Source organism: Cupressus sempervirens, chromosome 11 (assembly GCF_028749045.1).
Source record: "Cupressus sempervirens isolate cs-2001-9-10 chromosome 11, ASM2874904v1, whole genome shotgun sequence".
Classification (NCBI taxonomy): domain Eukaryota; kingdom Viridiplantae; phylum Streptophyta; class Pinopsida; order Cupressales; family Cupressaceae; genus Cupressus; species Cupressus sempervirens.
In genome coordinates, this window is record NC_143128.1 from 537,012,230 (window position 1) to 537,028,677 (window position 16,448).

Genomic DNA, 16,448 nt, shown 5'->3' on the forward strand with positions numbered 1-16,448 from the left:
ATGGCTGAAGTTTTGTGATAGCTAGGAGGATTGGAAGAAACTTATCTATTGAAAAGGTAGCTGGGGTCAATTTTCCCTACTTGTACTATGGCCCATCAATTTGTAACTACTAAAGGGGGTTGGCTCTTTTTATATAAAATTTTGGATCGATAAAAAATGGTTGTTTCCCATCCCCATTTTTGTGATACTGAGGGATTTTATAATTTGACCTTAAGGCATAGAATTAAATTGGGAAAGGTAAAACATGATTCATATTATCTAGAGGACATCATAAGAAATGAGTTCTCATTGTAGGAACAGGAAACCAAAAAGGAAAAATTGAGAGTTTACTCCAAGGTTTTGGGATTCATTCATTGTTTTGATAAGGATTTTAGTCCTTTAGATAATGCTACTACAGAGGTAGATAAAATAAATAAGCTCATGAATACTTTCCCTAAGATAATGGAAGCCATGAATGAGAAGAAACATTTTTTTATTGATTCATACCTAGATAAGGCTAGAGAGGTAATGAGGAGGTTGGCTTTCACTCCTAATGTAGGAGTTGGTCATTTGATTGTTCAAAAGAGGCTAGGCTATACCATAATTCAAAGTAAAAAGGCCACTATGGATAAAGACAAACAAATAATGGGATCCACTAGTGTTGTCCTAGAAGAGAGACCTAATGAGCCTTCTCCCAAGAGGCAAAGAATAATAAAGGAACAAGGTCCTCATGTTGAGGAGTATTCACCTACTCAATCCCTTTTGCAGATTGGAGAGGAGTAGCTCACCGGAGAGTATATTGAGAAAATAGGGTCACAAGGAGGTGTATTAATTACTCAGGCCAAATTGGATGAGGGAAACCCTCAAGAGCCTCCTGTGCCAAGCCTTTAATTGATAGTGGTAGATTATAGATGTATGGAATTGGACCCTATAATAGAGCAGGCTAGTCATCAATTTTTGTTAGATGATAGCTTTGTTAAATCTAGAGCTTTCCACCAATTCACATGGAGGGCCAATATGAACAAATTTGAGGACAAGTGTAATAAGTTGAGAACACAACATCTAGAGATGGATGAAACTACCCTACAAAATTAGATAAAGGAAGAAATGATGAAAGAATTTCAGAATATAAGCCTTGAGGAGGGAAGACAAATGGTAAAAGAATCAAACATTTTGTTGCTACCAAATTGGGACATAGCTGATGCTTTGGTTTTTAATTCTATTTCTAATAAACTAGATTTGCAAGACTAGAATAAGAAGGAATTTCTGGGCACTACATTCAATGAAGACCAAGTTGCCTTAGTCATTTGGTCATTGAGGAGAGGATCAAGAGCTACCTCATAATAGCTAGATGAATAAGGATTGATGAGACATATTATTGTAAGAAGAGTAGTTGATACTTCTCATGTACAGACTACAAACATGGGTGTAGGAACATCTCAGCTTGTTTGGGCCACTGCTGAGAAAGAAGAAAAAGAAATGTTTGAGTTGCAAAGCAAGTATGAGGAAATTTTGGAGGCTTATAATAAAGAGGTCCGAAAGAAGATTGAGCTAGAAAATAAGGTATTGGGAAGGTCTTCTAGACCTAGGATTACATATCCTCACCCTCCAATGGAACCTTTTAAATCCACTCCATGTCTAGAAATCCCATATACACCATAGAGGCCTGAGTATTATATAGCTAAGAATTTTGAAGAGGAAAAGAGCAATTTATGGACATTGCATGTAGAGCTAAATGTATAGTATGAAGAAAAATTAAGGAAGGCTCTCATGTATTTGGCAGATAAAATTAAATGGCCATTATTTTATGATCAACTAACAAGAGCAATAAACATTTGGGATGACATAAAGGTAAATGATGAGGCTTTTAAGCCTATTGTAAATAAGTGGGGAAAGAGAACAAGGAGGAAAGAATTGAAATTTTTGTGCTACTCTATTATAAGGTCTTCACATGATCAAATTGAAAAGACCTATGATATTGTTAATGATCTTATAGAATTTGATAATAAAATGGTTCACCTGCAAAGAGGAATAGTTGGCTACTTAAATAAATATAAGAGCCATAAGTTCGATTTATTTCCCCATGCCCTAGATAGAAGGAATAAATTAAAATGTAAAGATGAATGGGCTAAATAGCTACATAATTTATTCTATCTAAGGTGAATAAAATAATCAATGAAATAGGGCATGCTTGGTGGGCCACCTCAATAGAAGAATTGGTGAAAATCTAGTTATTCTTTGATTCTTTGAATCATGGATTTGTTAGTATTGATAAGGAGGTTGAGTATGTACTTAGAAAGAAAAATGATATTTTGCAATTCAATTGGCTAGATGATGCACTGTTCGACACATGGATGGAAGATATTGCTTTTGGTGAGAAGTTTGAGGAGCTTGAAATGGATGATGATGAGATGCAGGAGGATGATGTGCAGATTAAAACACAATACCACCAAATCCTAAAGATGAGGAAGATAAAGGTCACTAATCAGTTCCAGCTATAGGTTCAGAGGCCCAAGATGTGGACATGACACAAGAACAATCAAGAGTAAAAGTAGTTTTTTTTGTTCAAGATGAATATAGTGAAAATCCATGGGTAGAAATTGATTTGCAGGCACCACAACTAGATTCATCATTGGCTAGTTTAGTAGCTACATATTCCAAAGATTCAGAATAGTGGTGGCAAATCAAAGAGCCAGTAGTTGGTAATGGTGTAATAAAACTGGGACCTACCAAAGAATATCTTGATGTGTTAGCATTCTATTACACTAAATTTTTTCTTTTGTAGACTGTATTTGTCTTTTGTTTGGAAGGACACCTATCAATCACATTTTCCCTTTTCTTGTTGCAACTCATGCTTATATAAATTAGTTTTCAAGGCATTGTGAGGGTTTGAATACTTGTATTTTTTTTAACTTTCAAGAAAGTATAGTCAGTCCAATCATGTGTAGTTTTTTTGAGTTTACTTCCAATTATGTACTCTTTGATGATATATAGAAATTATAGAATTAGCAAGAATTTTTGAGTTTCTCATTGAGTTTCTATTGGTTATTGTATTAGTCATCTGAAAGGATAGTGCAAAAGGGTATTTACACTAGATCTGTGTCACCAATTTTTGTCTCCATTTCATGAGTTTGTTAATTTTGAGGTCATTTGAATAAGGTTCAATTGATTGAATGTAGTCTAGATGGGCTGTATATTGATTTTATTGTTGCTTTCGATTCAAGGGATTATGTAAATGCTTTAGTAAATTAGTAAAATTCATGAGTTTATGAAAGGAATATTTCATAAGAATGGAAATAGGTGATTGTGATTGATAAATTAATTTACAAGTTATTTGAACTAGATCTCTTGCCAGTAGTTGACTCTTTGCCCCCATGGATAAGGCATTGGTCACATAAATCAGAAATAATTGAGAGTAAATTCTACTTCTACATATCAAATCAGTTATAAATTCAAAAATAATTTCATTCCATTTTGATCAAGATTGTAATGTTGGTCAGCACTCATGTATATCTTATTTTTGAGTCTTAGGTGGCTACTATTTCTAGGAATATTTGTAAACTCCAGGAGAATTGTGACCTAATTTGCTTAAGAGGGATGTGTATAAATCAGAGAATATTAAGAGATGGATAAATTGTGTATATGTCTGAGACAGAAGATGAGAATTAGAATGAAACTAAATTAAGTCTCATACAACAATATCCTTGTGAATCATCCCTTAGGTATACCCACCTTGGTTTTGCAAAACCTAAAGAGTAGAAAACCATCTTTGGTTTTGTTGAAGTTAGGTCCAATTGGTTTGCACATGTAATTTTCAATGGGAAGTAGTTGATCCTTAGATTATGTGAGTATTATCACTCTAGTATTGGGCATTTTGTTGTTTAGTAGTTTCAAACCCCAACACCTTCTAGATACTTCTCAAAAATTGTCTTTGAATTCATGTATAGAAATTCTCAAACATGGTTTATCATGAATTAAATTCTCTAGCTCATCAACAATTATCCTTCATTCACTTTGGCCAATCCAAAAATTCAACTCTGTCAGCTAGGAATCTCAATTGCCTCACAAATTATCAAATGCTAGTACTCTGCCAATACTATGTTCATTAGCCTTAGTCATCGCTCGATAAATCAATTAGTACTAACTATATTTCTTATCTTATATTTTCTTTCCTTGGTCTAATTGTTTTGATATTTAATCTTTATCGATGCTTGATTGAGACTATATTTGATTGTCTTCTGCTATTCACTCAGTCAACACTAGTACAACTCAGCTTCATCTATAAGTTTCTTAATCTTCTACTATGTTTCTCATTTTAGCCTATGCATTTTCTCCTTCATTGATCATCTCAACTAGGCTTCAACTCAACTATCTTCTCCACTTAGTGTAATGATTAAACAACACATATCTTGCTAATGTGCCAAATAATAATTTATCCATTGTAGTTCCACATAACTCAACCTTTCCACTAGATCTTCCTTTCAAATCCTCTTCATCAATAAAATTATATGGCACTCTACTTAGGTAGAACTTGTCTCACTAGAAAGGTTTTACATCAATAAAAACATAGCAATTGTTCCAATTGTATATTCCAACAATCTCCCTCTTTAGCATTGATGGCAACACCTCAAGTTACCATGAAATCCAAAAAATTCATTTGATTATCCACTTGAATTTATTCCTTTCAAATCCCTCTATGTTTAGTAATACGATGTTCATTAATATAATTAGTTTCATTTTGATTTTTTATCTCATTCTCTAACAATCTCCTTGATCTCATATTTTATTTTCATTCTATTTCTCATCTTTGCAAGTTTGATATGCAACACCTCTAGACATTAATTGTAACATCTAACAACTCTGTCTATCATGTCAGAACATGACCTCCCTCTTTGATAGATATATTCTAATGTGCGATCTTCTTGACTTCTCTCTCATGTCATATGGTGACTATACATACTCTCCCTCTTTCTCATTATTGATGGTAATTGTCTAAATTCTCTCCCTCTTTGACAACAATGTCAAAGACACTTCAATCTATAGATAGCTCTTTATTGATAATCTGAACTAGATTTTCATCTTGCTTGTGATTATAATTTTGTTGAATTTACAGCTCAAAGTCCTCAAAATCTTCTCACAAGCTTTAGGAAGGTCCTAAAGTGTGACCGTCTACATCAATTTGTAAGATATTCTGATCAAAACATTTGATGTAGAGTTCCATCTCAGCTTAGTTAGCTTCAACTAAGGGAATCACTCCTAATTTACCTCTTAGATATTCATGAGAATCCTTAGGTAAAGATTTAGTAAAAATATCAGTTTTCTATTCCTTTCTATTTACATACTCCAATCTCACTTCTTTGTCTTGTACCAACTCTCTCAAGTAATGATATTTGATAGCAACATGCTTGGTCTTGGTGTGCATCATAGGATTTTTAGATATGGTTATAGTATTTGTGTTATCATAGAATATGACATCTAGTTCAATGATCTCTTCCTTCATTTATTATAGCAATTGCTTGATCCATACTATGTTAGAACAGTTAATTGTTGCTACCATAGGTTCAACTTTTGTTGTGGATTGAGAGATGCAGTTTTGTTTCTTGTTTTTCCATGAGACTAGATCTCTTTCCTATAAAGAAATATCCATGACTTGTACTCTTTCTATCATCAACATTTCTAGCCCAATCTATACTAGTGTACATTTTTAGTTCAAACTTGTTATTTTTCTTGTAATATAGTCCACAATCCTCTATTCCTGTTAGGTATCTCAATATCCTTTTTACAACCATCATGTGATTCTTCTTAGGATTTTTAGAAAATCTAGCAACAATCCTAACTACTAGTGCAATATCTGGTCTACTATGAATAGCATATTGCAACTTCTCAATCATTGATCTATACAAGGTTTAGTTCACATCAATAGAATCATCATTCTTTGAAATTTTATGTCTAGTAGCCATAGGTGTACTAGCTAGTCTTGAGCCTTCCATTCCAAAGGTCTTCGGTATCTCCTTAATATACTTGGACTTTGTAATCTATACACCCTTCTTTATTTGATACACTTGCAAACCAACAAAGAATTAGATCTCTCCAAACATAGAAATCCCAAATTCTTTCTTCATTTTATTAGCAAATGATTGACACAATGAATCTTGTCATCCAAATATGATATAATCCACAAATATCTCAACTAAGAGTATCCTTGTTGTAGATTTAGTCTTCAAATATAGATTACCACTATCATTAGTCCTTTAAAAACCAATCTTTACCAAATATCTATGCAATATTTCATACCATTCTCTAGGGGCTTGTTTTAATCCATACAATGCTTTGTACACCTTATATACCATATTCCTCTTTCTTGGGTCAAAAAATCCTTTAGGTTTTTCAATAGAATTATTCTTCTTGAATTCTATTCAGAACTACAAATTTGACATCCTTTTGATACACTTTGAATCCTTTGTAAGAAACATATGAAAGTAGAGTTCTCCTCCTAATACTTCAAGTAGGGAAAATGTCTCCCCATAGTCAATGCCTTCTTCTTGTGCATATCCCTTACAAACTAGTCTTGTTTTGTTTCTTGTAACTTCAACTTTCTCATTTAGCTTGTATCTAAATACCCACTTTCTACCAATAACATTCTTATCTTTTGGTCTAGGTACCATTGTCCAAGTCTTGTTCTTCTCTATTTTTTCAATCTCTTCATTCATGGATGCAATCCAATCTTCATTCTCAAGAGCATCCTTGACTGATCTAGGCTCAAATTCACATAGTAGACATGTTTCACTCCTCATTCTTTTTCTTTTTATAACCCCCGAATCTTTATCTCCAATGATTTGATCTAGTGCATAATGTTTTCTTACATACTTTGATAGTGTAGGCTAAGGTCTTCTTATTTCTTGTTGTTTATCTTTAAGTTCATCTTCTATGTATCTCAACTTCTACTTTTGGTTGATTATCAATCACTTGTTGATACTCTACATGATCTACTTGATGCTCAATATCTATTCCCTAATGCTTGGCATGTTGTTATTGTAACTCGATATTCATTGGCTGTTGTTTCTCAACACCTTTCTTCTCGGGTTCAGGTAGGGTATTAGGCTCTCCTTCATCAATTTATATGAAAATTTTGTAATCTTTAGGTTCCTTCTTTTTAACTTCATGCTTGTTTGCATAGTCATCAAATTTTACATTTGCACTTTCCACAACTTTGTTAGTGTTAGAAGTCAAGCACTTATATGCTTTTGTTTTAGTGGAATAACCTAAGAATATGCCTTCATCAATCTTTGCATCAAGTTTTTGATGTCTATTATCAATTAGTGTATAAAATTTACTTTTAAATATTTTGAAATACTTGAAATTAGGTGCATATCCATACCATAACTCAAAAGGTGTGATATTTGTACCTTTCTTGATGTGTACCTTGTTTAAGGTATAAACTACAGTACTTACAACTTATGTCTAGTACTTTTGTGAAGAATTCTTCTCCATCATAAATGTCATAGAAAAATCCATGAATGATTTGTTCCTCCTTTTAGCTATATCATTTTTTAGAGGGGTCCTTAGTGCATACATCTATCTCTTGATTCCTCTATCATTGTAGAATTTCCTGAATTCCTCTAATATGAATTCACCTTTTCTGTCAGATCTTAAACACTTCAAGAGTTTTTCCATTTCCTTTTCAACTCTAGCTAGATACCACTTAAACATTTGAAATACATAATATTTTTCTTTAGGAAACATTAGAATCATCATTCGAGAGTAATCATCAACAAATAGAACAAAATATTTGTCACCACAGTACCTTTGCAATCTAATAGGTCCACAAAGGTCAGTGGGAATCAACTCCAAAATATCATCAGAAGTATAGGTCTTGCTCATGAAACTAGACTTTGTCATTTTTCCCAATTGATATTGTTCACGCAACACATTATTAGGATTTTTTAATCTTGGTAATCCTCTCACTCTTTTTATCTTATTAATTCTTACCAAATTATCTAGGTTGACATGACATAGTCTCTTATTCCATAACCAAATGTCTTTATATTGTGAAAACACACATGTATCATTAGATAGGTCTAGGTAGAGGAAGTTACCTCTTGTTTGATCTCCATTTCCAATAAGTTCACTAGAGCCATCATAGATCTTAGCTTCTTGTGTTGAAATTCAAGTAGGTAACCTAAACAATTCAACTATGCAACACTCAACAAATTGTAATTTAGTCCTTCAACCCAATAAAAATTATCACATATGATCTTATTAGTCAATCTTATTTATTCATTACCTTTCATAAGACATGATGCATCATTACAAAACTTAACGATGTGAGTGTTAAATATGGGCCTCTAATTCAACCACACACTTCAACATGATCATTGTTTGTCAATAACATCCTGAAATGAACATGAAGTTATTCATTTAACATGTCTACAAAAGGCGATCTGTTGCTTCCTAATGAGATGGGGTTTTATTATATACTCTCAGAGTTCAATAACCAATCCAAACTACTCCAAAGAGTTTGAATGAATGAAAAATGCAATATTAATATATGATTTTGATGTTTTTATATGAAAATAATTTAATTAATCTAGATGAAATGCACATTAAACTAAGAAAAAAAAACAATTTAAGCTAAATCGATGAATTGTAATCTAAATGATGAGCATGTGAAAGAAATTAACATTTTAATGCAAAATTCTTGAGTGATCAATTTAGTAGTGATTCAATACTCTTCACTTACATCCCCTAAAATGAGAAGAAGAAGGCTTCTTTTATAGAATCTCAGCATTGATCAACAATTGAGATAAGGCTAAATGAAGGATGAAGTTTTGAAGAAGATTAAGTTAGAATAGAATATGAAAAGGAAGTTAACTAATTTCTTTTGAGTTGAATAAGGAGTTAATTGATTTGATTCCTTTTCTGATTTCAACCAATTCAATGTTTCCAATTCTAAATTAAAGAGATAATATTGGAGATGTTTGATTTAAAGAACTAAATATGACCTCATAATTGAATATTCTAATTAATTGAATAATTAAATTTAATAATTACAATGAGCTATTTAATCAAATCAAATAAATTTAATTCCTCATGTGTATTAGCTAAAGGGGATGAATGTAATTTAATTAAAATGCTAGGATTTACAATTAAATTAAACCAATTAGGAGGTTATCTTAGCCAATTTAAGTTGATGTTCAGGAATTAAATAATGTGTGATAAATAGAGATTAAGGGTTTTTTGCATTTGACACTTAGGTCAATTAAAGACAAGTGGTAAAAAAGGCCTAGTAAAGTAGGACTTTATGATTAAGAGATGGATGTTGTAAGATTGATGCACTAAAATTGGATTAGAATGCAAATGTGCCAATTTAGGGATATTAAATTTTTCCTTCTTTGAATTGATGTGAGAGTAGTGCATTGATTCAAATAAATTGAAAGTTTGAAGCATGGAGCAAGAACTGAGATTAGCTTTGAGATTGATGATACAAAGATCAATTAATGATATTTTTTTGGGTTATCTCGAGAATGAAGCTTAATCCTCAGGAGTCTTGATAGAACACCTAGATAACGGTCTTAGTAGAACAAAGATTGTCAAAATTTATAGAATTGTCCCTAGAATGAGGCTTAATCCTTAGGAGTCAAGGTTAGAATGAGTTGATACCTGTCCATTAAAAGATGACATTACCAATCACAATTCATAGGATTGTCCCCTGAATGAGGCTTTAATCCTCAAAAGTCAGGGTTAGAATGCTTCGATACCTATCCATTAAACAATGACTAAAAGAAAGGTTAGAATTATCTCAAGAATGGAGCTTGATCCTCTAGATTCTAGATAGAACACCTAAATATTGTTCCATTAAAAATATAACAAGGTCTAATCATGAGTTATAGGATTATCCCCAAAATGAGGCTTAATCCTCAAGAGTTCAAATATAACGTCAAGATACCTATCCTTTGAGCTATGACAAGGACTATTATGAGGTTGATTAGTTGATCAATAGATGAGATAGATTATGTATGATGCTAGATAGAGGGAAAAAAGATGCCTTGAGTGATGAGATGCCCCTAGTAGTTAGGACATTATGTTTAGATTAAGTTGAACCCAGTTTTGAAAGATTCAATGATGTAATTATCCTACCCCCTCAGGAGAGAAATCAAAAGATGACACAAAAGAATAGTGATGAAGAGTAGAAAATTCAAAGATAAAGATATGATCAAAGATTCAAAAGAATGTAGAACATATAAGATGAACATGAAGAAAATTTGAGGTTGATTTTGAGTGATTTTGAGGTCTAGTTGACCAAGTTTGACCAAGGTTGACCATATTTGAATAGGGTTGAATTTTGATGGAAAAGTTGAGAATTTGGATAAAATGTTGATATGATGATGTTCTAAGATTCATAAAGTATGAAAAAGATAGACTGCACAAGTGTTCAATCGTGTTGGTCCTAAAATTTTAAAATGCAATTTTGAGCTATTTAATTGTATCAAATTTTGATTTTGATCCTGAAAATGAGTTCAAATTGGTCCAATTAGCCAGCGGGTGATATATTGAAGAAATCACCAACCTCTCAAGTTGAAGGATACAAGTAAAGAAGTAACTAAAGTCATGCCCTAATGCAAATTGAGTATGAAGTGAGATCTTATGCTAGATGCAATCCCTAGGACTAGTTACTGAACCTATAAGATAGTTATCATCATAGAGATTTTTATTTAAGCCATTGAATGTCATACAATTCTCATTGATATTGTAATCTTGAGACTTTGAATATGACATTTGTCTTAGTTTTTTTCCAAATTAGATGTCAGCATTAAGGCATAAGAAGCCAAAATGACCAGAACATTTGTTCCTTCTAATATAGCAAGCGACCATTAGCATCAAAGCATAAATGCTAGGATGACCAAAATGTGCATAACCCGAGACACAAGTGTGCTAAGTATTCTTGCAATGACCCATACATTCAATTAACATGATGAGTATCAGTGTTATACTATAGCATAGAGAACTCACTCAAATAGTCAAGGATAAGAACCAATCTCACTAAAGTTTTCATATAAAATAAGTTGAGGTTTACATGGCCATCCAACATGAGATAGAGGCTCTTATAGTGGAGACCCCTTTTATAAATATCATTCAGATCATTAGGACTAAATCATCAAGCATAAAACAAAGAAATGATCATGCCCCTAGTTCTTGCTTCTCTTTTCAAATTAGACATCCTGGAGTTTCTCAAAGGGGAATGACAAAGCGAAAGTAAAGAACATAAAGGAAAGCTCAACATTGCTCAAACAATCCAATGTTTTCAATTCAATTTTAGTTTTAGTGGATTGATGTCAGGTGTTGATGTTCAGAACATATGTGTAAGAAATCTCTTTAGTAGTAGGATGATAGTAGACAAACTTAATTAGGACAATTGGTGAATGACATCAGAGAGGAATTTTCATTAAGAAGAGTCTTAGTAGGAGACCAAGAGACAATAGATAGACAAAGCTAGAACAGCTGGTCACTGATGCAAAAGAGATCTTCTTCGAGAGGAATCTCATCACTAGAGTATTTTGCATTAGATGGACACAACTAGAACAACTGGTCACTGACATGAAAGAGATCCTTTAAAAAACATAAGGTGTTTCCCCCTAGATTATGACTAGTTTCAATCCATGTGGACATTAGGAAGAGTCTCGAAGGTAAGTGAGAGCATATGTATGAGCAAAAGCAACAAACTAAAGGAAGAAAGAAACTATACAAGATCAGAAATATGTGCTATAGGATGTAGTGTTTGAAACAAGAGGCACTTTTTTGCGAGGTTTTCACCTTCCTAGAAAAGATTATATTTTTTCTACCACAATGCTTGTTTGCCAGGTTTTTATCAATGGCACTTTTTCTTGTTTTTCAATTTTTTTTGTCATTTTTTCTTTATTTTGGTTTTTTTTTTTTGGTATTTTTCATTTTTTCTAGTATTATCAAGGCACCTATTACTAGGTTTTCACATGGATAATAGATTTTTTAGAGGATTTTTTGCAATTTTAAAGATCTTTTTAGGACATTTTAAAAATTTTAGAACTTTTTCCAAGATTACTAGCTTTCAAGCAGGATCATATCATTTTGTTCTAGTGTCTAGCAAAGTGCAGGACAAGATGTTGTAGGAAGGAGATGAATAAGCAGAGATGGATAGACAAAGAGTATGAAGTGAGTGAAAGTGATCCTCAAGAATTGGTTCTCCAAGAGTACTCAAGCTACGGAAATTATAAGATAGCCATATGAAGTGGGTTTGGATAATCAATGAAAGTCAATGAGTGAGATAGCATGACGTCATGAAAGAAAGTAATCCAAAAGAGTGGAGATGTTAAGAGGTTTCTAAGAACCATATTTTTCTTCATTTTCTTTTGATCAAGACCAAGGGGTCAATTGGATAGGATAGTGATAGGATAACATGATTATAATTAAGGATAATGGAGGCTATGCATGAGTGACTTGGGATAAGGAGGATCATGACAAGAACCTAGTAGATAAGATAATCAATGCTCACATATAGCTCAATAGTGCAAGATCAAATAGGAAAGATGGAATAGATGAATTATGGAAGAATTACACATGATGCTTGTTTGCTAGGTTTTCAACATAGGATAGGTTTATTTATGTTTACTTTTTCTACCAAAGTGCCTATTTCCAGGTTTTCATCGAGGCACATTGTTTAGTTTTGGATTTTTATAATTTTTGGAAATAATTCAAGACTTTTTGAATTTGAATAGTGCTCCTTTTATAAGGATAAGTCATGATAAGCCAAGAACATAGAAAGGTATGCTTAGAGATGCTTATGGGGCAACAAAAAGGGGATAACAGGAAAGAAAAAGAAAAGAAGATAGTGGGAAAGGTATATGGAGTATAATATTTTAGGCTTTTAATGAGATAAATAGGATGGATGGATAAAAGGTGGGTGGATAGAAGGTGGAGTGGATAGGGTATTGAAAGGGATGTGCAAGGGAAGAAGAAAAAATAGGCAAAATTAATATTGACACACACTTTGAAGGGTGGTGGGATGATAGAGGAAATATGGACGAAACAACTTGAGTTTTAGATGTATGAGGTGGTAGAATAATTTTCGAGGAATATGGAGTGGAAGGCTTCAGAATATTTTGAGGAAGATGACTGGAAGAAGATGAAGTGGAAGCCTTTGGAAGCTTGAATGTCAACACTGATATGTTTTCAAAGTTCAAGTCTTTCAAAAGAGACATGGGAATCCATATACATTTTGACTTTTCATTTGATCCTTTGGATGCTTTAGAGTGCATTTTCTAAATGATGGATTTAGGAACCCATACTTTATGTGATTTTTCTCTTTGGTTAGTGAACCTTTGTGGTCTATTGAGTAGTTATTTTCTCTTTGTATTCACATGTTGAGTAGAGAAGACATTGTGATCTTCATTTGCAAATGGATTCTTGAGTTTACTCTTAAGTTCATAATCCAAATTGCTTCCAAAAGACTTGGGACTTGTGGATAAATAAGGTTGATATGACTAGTTTAGATGCAAAGGTGGACATGAAAGGTTCAAGGATGAGTGTATTTGTTGATCTTGAGGTATGATAGGAGAAGTGAGTGATAAGCTAGGTGTGGAAGTAGGATATGGAGAAGCATAAGATCCTAATATGGAAGGACAGCTTGAAGGTTTTGTCTTAGATGGATAAGGACCAAGGATAGACTTAGGAGATGCAAAGGGATAGTGGATAGGTATATCCACATCTTTAGAGTGAGAAACATGACCAAGGCCGTCAATAGACTCATGATAAGTTTTGATAGTAGCAATATCTTTAGTAAGAGTATTTGAAGCTTGAGCATATTTGTGAAGCGAGTATGGAGAAGTAGAACAAGAGGGGATACTTTGATCTTGAAAAGCATTTTTGGATAGCATAGGAAAATTATTTTTCTCATGATCTTTAGTAATCTCATTAGGGATAATGGAAGAAATATCTTGATCTTTCTTAGAAGGATAAGATATGGGAGATGGAGGGATATGTGGCTATTGAGATGGAGGGATATGTTCTTGAAATAAGGTAGAGGGGATAGTTATTTTATCATGTAGTTCTTGGGATACAAGCCTTGATTCAACTATTGGATGAGGGGAGGTGTGTTGATCTTGATCTTTATTAAGAATTTTCATGGAACCACTTCTAAGGATGGGGGATTTTTATGGGGGAATAGAGGACTAGTTGAATGCTGCCTCACTTTTGTGTTCTAACCTATTGGTAGAAGTGAGTTTTGTGTAGTAGATGAAGTGAGTCTAGTCCTCATTTTTGTTTGATTCTAGGTCTAGATCCCTAAAGGCTAGGTGATCTCTATTGGATTTTCCCACTTTGCCTTCTCTTTCTTTATGGATAGGTGGGTGTTTGTTTTACCTTGTGATTGGTCAGGTAAGTTAGTACCTAATTCAATAGAAATTAATTTTACTCATTGCAGATCAAACACGTTCTCTATTTTCTCATAGCATACCATCTCTTGATAAACAAGCATTAGAAAAAAATTGGAAATTGCCTTCTCCTCAGTAGGTTTCCAACCCATGAAGGCAATTTCTCACAAAAGACCACTTGGAGACATATATAGCTTAAAAGCATGCAAAGTGCACAAAATTCTATAGAAAATTGATGTTTGAATCCAAGAAAAATCTCCTAAACATGATTTGGATTTTTCATCACTCAAACATTAAGCCTTGATGAAAAACCTAAAAATGTCTTCTCCATGATTGGTTTCCAACCCATGAAGATGGTTTTCTTCAAAGGAGCTCAAGGAAAAAAACCAAGAGGTTAAATGTTACCCAAATAGATCCATATGCCTTAATTAAGAATCCTTAATAGAAAAAGATGCAGTTATCAAAGATTCAACCTATAAGGAAGTGTTAGTGGAAGAACAAAAATTTCCTTCTCCTCAATGGGCTTTTTCTTATGTAGGTAATTTTCTGCTTATACAAGAAAGATCAAGCTAACAAGTGAATCTATTCCTTGCACTATTTTTAGAGTATGTCAAAATGATATTAGAACAGATCAAACCATTATGGAAATAAGATATAGTCAGAATCTCACATGGCAAATTTTCATCAATGGAGTACCCCAATGACAACTTTCCAAAACTCAAATGAAAATGGAAAAAAAGTAATGAGCTTATAGAAAGTTACTATTGTGCTCAATAGAACAATAAAAAGACCATCAAATATTCATTGAGATTTTTAATTTACTATCTAATGGGTATTTCCTTAAATTTCATCCATGTGGCACAAATTCTGAAGAATAATAAATGAATCGAGACTCTCATATAAAAGCACACAAGCAGTTGAAAGAGTTACCTAATTTCTTTGATTCCTTATTCTATTAATATATAGAGCTTTTTGAAAGCCTATAACTATTGCATTTGTCCTTTTATTCATCTTTTTGATTCAAAATCTTATTAATAAGCTTATGGCAATCAAGTTCACAAGTTTTGATGGTTTGACTGGGATCAAGTCCCAATTACAAAATTTCACAGACACCTCCCTTCACTTCTATGACATGGAAAATTTCCAGAGGAGGGTCAAATTTGAATGGATTCATCTTATCATGATAAAGCTTTGAGGATGTGGCTTAGTCAAGGCTAATAGTTTTATTGTTGTAGTCCAAGCCCCAAAGCTTATTTATGAATGCCCTCATCACTACAATTTGAAAACTAGACAAGTTTTTTTTCCTAATGATATGGTATTAATTTCAATCAATAGGAAAATAGTGGTAAACTAACTTCGTGTGCCAGATTAGGAGGAGTTCTCTAACTTAGCCTTTGGAGGAGCTATCTCAAAATTCTTGGCGAAGAAAATGATCTAGATGAAGGAGATCATGAGAACTTGGTTCCAGAAGCCACAAAGTGATAAGAGAAAAGTTCCTAAAACTTCATTCAAAACCAATCTTAAGCCAAAAATAATTGACATTTTGGTCCTTCTACATAGGTTGAAAGGTGAGGTAGAGGCCTTAAATTCTATTGAGAAATACTTCTTTCTAGTTCAAGTTATATGCTCAGACACCTAGTACATTGATTGGGCACAAGAGGTAAGTGAGATTCTGTCCAATTCTCTCCAGGCGGCCAAGTTTTACAATACATTCTACATGTCTTCCTTCTTGATTTACATGTTGGCTTCATTGCAATTAAGGCTTGACCTTCCAAGATTGAAGAATTTCCTCGATGATGTTAAGTCTTTGAGTTTTATCCATGTCTCCAATTATAGAATAGTTATGTAGATTATGTTATGTTGAATGATGATTTTATTATGAGGATTTTTAGCATACTGCAAGGATGCCCAGAGAGAAGATTCAACCCCAAAGCCATGACTACCATCAGTTAGTTTGGATGTTACTTTATTCAATTCTCATCATTTTCTTACTTGTGTCTTGCAACATTTAATTGGTTTCCCTGGAGGCTACTGAGGTATCCCAGTGACATGATCATGTTGATCGAG